The sequence below is a fragment of the Pinus tabuliformis genome, chromosome 3_1, assembly GCF_031772625.1.
Source record: "Pinus tabuliformis cultivar Carrire ecotype Pingquan chromosome 3_1, CPIR1, whole genome shotgun sequence".
Lineage (NCBI taxonomy): Eukaryota > Viridiplantae > Streptophyta > Pinopsida > Pinales > Pinaceae > Pinus > Pinus tabuliformis.
The window spans coordinates 673910828-673916969 of NC_142301.1; the positions used below are offsets into that span (position 1 = coordinate 673910828).

The 6142-nt window shown below is 35.7% G+C and overlaps 1 pseudogene; it reads right to left on the reverse strand.

The window, feature by feature from the left end:
- Nucleotides 1-2436: 2436 nt before the first annotated feature.
- On the reverse strand, nt 2437-3689 carry LOC149188896 (glyoxylase I 4 pseudogene; annotated as a pseudogene).
- Nucleotides 3690-6142: the final 2453 nt, after the last annotated feature.

The window sequence follows — 6142 nt, forward strand, 5'->3', positions numbered from 1 at the left end:
CTGAAGGAGATAATTCCTTCTGCATGGATGAGTTTCCTATATAGGAAAAAATCCTCCAAGTGATAGTACATTGTCCCTTCCTCTTATCTCAACTGGGTCTCTGACTGAACTGACATGCATGAGTTATTTATGAGAGAATATTCAGTTATCTGAAGTGCAGCAGTTACATGCATGCATGCATTAACTAACTGAACTCACAATTAGTTCAACAAACTATTTGAACTAATCTAATTGGACTTGACTCAGTTAACTGAGCCAACTAATTACAACTCAAATTACAATTCATCTTGATCTCCTTTAATCAAGGGATAACTTCCTCAATCATTGGAGAAATTGTTGCATGTCTTCACATAGACTTCATTCTTGACTTCCTACAGCTAATTAACTCAAGATGAACTAATTAATTATTTTTCAAACAACTACTAAAATCAAATTCGAATTTTACTTCTCAATTTTAGTTTAAGGACTAACTAAAATTGGAATCTATCCTGAAATACTATTTATAGCAATGTTAATTTTAGCACTTGCATTTTTCATTCCTTGTTGCTATGTCCAACACTGGTACCCGAACTACTATTTATAGCAATGCTATTTTTAGCATTTCTTGTTGCCATTTTCAACAATAGGTACCGAGAATATGCAAATATGCAGCCAGTGTGGGTAAGAATGGGTAAAGACACCAAAACCTATGTGGTTGGGCTAAAGCATTTAAATTCATCATCAAGATGAAAAAGTGGAGGTAATGAGCATGACATATCTATGAAGGGAAATAATAATAATAATAATCCCATTCTTCTGACAATACAAAGGAGTTGGATTAGTGAGTAAGAACCCCTCCACCAAGGCAAGTGGGATAAGGTTGTTACAATGTAGATCTAGGTGTTGGGGGAAAAGGTGAAGATGAAAGTGTACATGTGTGCTAGCTACTAAAATTTACGTTGGAGCACCATGCACTATGAGCAACAAACCTTTAAATATTCATTCTCCATATTGTTCAACTCTTTTATGAGGTTATGTTATTTGGTAGTTGCAACATAGAGTTTGTCATGCATTTTGTGAACTCTAGGAACAATGTAGAAGTTGGCCCTCTACCAAATGTTCTTGAAGTGGATTAGTTTGATGAGAGTCCCATATAGTTCCTTTAACCATGTTTGAACTAGAGATTCCTATGAATCCCAAGTGGGAAACAATGTATGGGGGCTATCTAGACTAACCCTAAGCCTAGAGACAACAGATCGGGTCCACCCCCTAAAGAATAACACTCCTCTTAATGTGGAGATTATCACCACAACTACTTGATATGAATCTATGTAATGGCTATATGAATTAACTTTAGATTTTACATCTTAGGTTTATTAGCTTTTGTTGGTGTACTACCAAAGCATCTTTTCTTTGACCTAGGTAACATTCATTTTAATTAATGAACTAGGATCCCTAGTTATTGAATCTATACTAATTTAGAATTTTGATATGACCATTTTTGTATAATATGTATACATTAAATATAAAAATAATGGAAATGTTGCATTTTAATCTAAAAACATATATGATTCTCTTACCCTTATCACTCACACCCCATAAAGTACAACTTTTCATCATCACTTGTTGGGATAGATCTTTTTAATATATTATACACAATTTTAGTATCATTACATTCATTAAGAAACCTATTTCATAATATGAAGAATGCTTATTTGGAAATATGTCGTAGGTTGATTTTAGAAATAGTTATTAACAAGTATCTCAATTAATTATTTTGTTGTCTTATTTAAAATAGATTACCTCCAAAATAAAAAATTGTTATTATGGGTTAAAGAATTAGATTGCTTAAGACATGTTATTGCCCAAATTGGTAAAATTATTTTGTTTAATAATTTAAATAAATTTTAAATAATAAAATACATTTTTTTCAACTAAATCTTAATGTAATCTTAAAAAATTTCTCTCATTAAAAACATTAATTTCCTTAATACTTTGAATTTCTTTTTAATTAAAAAATATATGTTTATTAAATAAATATCCAGCTGTAAATAAAATTCTTTTATAATTAAATTCTTTAGATTTGACTTTAAGAGGATTAGCCTTTGGTTTATGATTTAGTAGATTTTAGAATTTCAAAATGAGATATTCTGTGGAATTCAACGATTCAGTCTTGTATTTCAAAATTTTAATAAAAAATATCAATAATCTTCTTGATTAATATATTTTATTCATTTATCAATCAAATTCCATCGCTGTCAACTCATTTATCGATCAAGTTCCATTGCTGTCAATCAAATGGTAGATATGCATGGCTTTCAATTCACATGTGAAACAACTCCGCCAGGACCTGATTATTGATATTTATTGTAAAATCATATCCAAACAAACCTTTAACAGACAGGTTGATGATTTACACAGAAGACTCCTTTTGTCTTGGGCTCGCACTCACAAGAATCATAGGATTCCTGGGAATTCCAGATTGCAGGACGATGCAGACCCCACGATTGGCTCCACTGGAAAATTCTCACAGTTGCAGAGCTCAACCATATGGCAATCAGGATCATGGATGAAGAGCTGATCCACATAAATCCCTCCTTCCTCCACGATTCGTTTCACATATTTGACGTTCTTTTCTTGCAACTTTCTCTCTACACCTTTCACGTCATCGCACTGCAATTCCAAACATATGCGAAATTCATATATTTAGAGTGTTGATGTTTAGAATTGATTGGCAAGTAAAAGCAAAAGACCTATATACAGGAATCAGCAGGAAAATCGGCTGGTAATTACTAATTATACATGGAGCTATAAATCTCTGCATCAAGAGGATAGTATAAGTGAATAATGTACCTGAAGGCTGAAACGAGATGTGATTGTCCCTTGGATTGATTTCAGTTTTCTTGGAATGATGGTCCGGGTTTTGAGATTGCAATAAGTGGATGCTTATTCCGTAATTAAATAACCTGCAACAGTCCAAACCCAAAATTATAAACTACAAACATCTGGTTTCACAGGCAGAGACTCAATACGGTATTTACACTCTAAACAGCTATAAATGTTTCTAAAATATATAATGAAAAAACAAAAACATAAATATATTTTACATTGTTGAATGAGATAGACCCAGAAATCACAAAACATTGTAATTGAGGTTTAGAAACGTGGATCAGAAAACATTGTTGAATGAGATGGACCCAGAAATCACAAAACATTGTAATTGAAGATTGAAGTTTCGAAACGTCGATCACAAAACATTATAATTGAAGTTTCTAAACGTAGACCACAAAACATTGTTGAATGGAATAGACCCAAAAATCACCTAACAGTGTAACTGAGGTTTCGAAACATCGATCAGAATTGAAGCTTCGAAACGTTGATTTGTTGAATGGAATAGAACAAAAATCACAAAACATTGTAATTGAAGTTTCGAAACGTCGATCACAAAACATTAGTGTTGAATGGGATGGACCCAAAAAAACTAATTACAAAAGATTAATGTTGAATGGTATGGACCCAAAAAACTAATTGAAACAAAATCAATATACTTACCAGGCTCCATCAAATCCGAACGATGCAGGTCTTTTAACGAGAACGAAACCGAGGATTTCTTCGTAAAATCTAATGGACTCTTTTAGGGATGTACAAACGAGAGTAATATGGTTCAATGACCTAAGAGAGAGGGGTCCGTTGTCAATAGAGTTCACCATTCTCGTCGAACGTTAAATATACGGTGTCTTTGTATTTCTGAAAGACAATAATTGATCCGAAATGCCAAAACTACCGGACCAACAAGAAAATGCAGACAGGGAAAATTGCTCGAAATGAGAGGATGCAAAGAATGAATGTGGGGAAGTTGAGAAGTGGGCAACATATAAATAGATGAAAATAGGATTGCTATTCAGGTGATCGCGACATCAGATGACGCACATGAAACTTGCATTGCCGTTTTTATGTCCTCGTCCAAAATAATAATCTTTTCGAAATCTTACAGTGATACGATTGCTGCATGTCAATCTAATTTGTCAAATAAAAGTAGATATAGTTAAAAGTGTTCTCGTTTTTAATATATCTTTCGCCAAAATTAAAGTAAGGTGATTCATGAGTACAATGGATTGGACTTGTTCGAGTCAACGTCGCGCTCGAATCACTCGTTATTTAAAAAAGACATTGAGTAATGGCAGAAAATATAGTCAACGGTGCTTTCGAACCACTTGTTAATTTAAAAAAACATTGAATAATGATTAAAAAGATAATGGTTTTCTTATGGGTTAGTGTGAAAAGGATCTTTGCATAAGGGTTATTGTGACAATGATTAAAAAGATAATGGTTTTGTTAGGTTAACACATTGAATAATGATTAAAAAGAAAATGGTTTTCTTATGGGTTAGTGTGAAAAGGATCTTTGCATAAGGGTTATTGTGATAATGATTAAAAAGATAATGGTTTTGTTAGGTTAACACATTGAATAATGATTAAAAAGATAATGGTTTTCCTATGGGTTAGTGTGAAAAGGATCTTTGCATAAGGGTTATTGTGACAAGGTTATATGAGAATGTTACACATTGCTTACAAATGTTAGCTTGTCACTTATTTTTTAGTGTTTTTGGCATATGTATTGATAAGCTAGAATAATGTTTACAAACTAATTGCAATGCGAGTATGTCCCTTGTCTCTTATTTTTTTTGCATATACATTGATAAGCTAGAACATTGTCTACAAACTAATTGTAATGAGAGTGTCCCTTGTCCCTTATCTTTTTTTGCATATACATTGATCAACTAAAAAAGTATTTGGAAGATGCAAGTTGTGTTGACTCATGCTCATTGGTATTGTTGTGTTGACCCTATGCTCATTGGTATTATCATAACTCTTATTTTTATGTTTATGATGTTGTTCTTTTAATTAGCAATCATTACAACCTAGTAAAGGAATCCTCCAATATACTTCTTCCAAAATACATATGACCATTAATACAAATATAACAAAATTCGGGTTATTGTTCATCTTATGAGAACCAGAGTTGAATGAATGCATAATGGTTCTGCCGTTATGAATAGTGTTTGATGGCGAAACCCTAGATGAGAATGGCGTAACCCTAGCTGCACTATGGGCGGTGCCTCTACCATGGCGGTTCTGACCCTACTGCTTGACACCTGACGGTTTGGTTACGCTGGTCCACAGGCATCAGAATGGCACCGTCGCACCTCTAGTAACGTTTTTTTTCTCGGGCACAACTTCGATGGAACACCTGTTTTCCTCACAACAGTTTCCATGATCACGAGCGACACCTAGCATGGAGGGGGTAGATAAAACAATGGTCCCTCATTCCCTTGAGGTTAACAGGACTTTACATCATGTCGTGTCACTCCCGGGCCATTCTGCTACACCTCGGCGACTGCTGTCATCCTCATGCTTTGCTCTTGGTCGAACTCATCCATCAGCTACCCATACCTCCACTGTACGCCTTAAAGACGACCCTGGGCTCGATTGCCCCCCACTCTCCCCTACGAACCAAAATATGCTTGGTTCCTTCTTGCAAGCATCACCATCCTTTAACGTGCCGCTCCCTCAGTTACCTCTCATCTCTGCCCCACCCGACTTTGCACCCATCTTTGGTTCATTACCTGAAACTCTTACACCAAACCCTCACCCCCTTAGAAGCTCATCAAACCCTACAGTCCCTAACCCTAACCCTAACACTCCCATATGCTCTGGCTTCTTTAGCTCCCCTATACCCACCCCCAAATCCACCCCCTCCACCCCACAGACAGTAAACCAAGGGATCCGTGGATTACTGAAAGATTTCCCGATGGTGAGGTGCACAAAAAAGCAAGAAAAGGGTAGGTGCCTTAGGGCTGGAGACAGAGACATTAAGCTCGCCCTCGGAGAGGACCTAACGATGAGTGAAGTGGAAAACACCGCCAACAAGGTTCTGGTTGGGCATGTCTGAGGGAGGAATTACTCTATAGAATGGCTACGACTCTCGACTGAGGAAATCTTGGGCTCCCTCCTCAAAGAACTTCCCATCATCCATGTTCTGGCAAAGGGCTGGTTTTCCCTTCGATTCCACCGAGAGGAATACACAAACTGGATCCTCTCCAGATTTTAGCATATAGAGTTAGCGCCAGTATTGCTGAAGCATTGGGATCCCTTGTTCGATC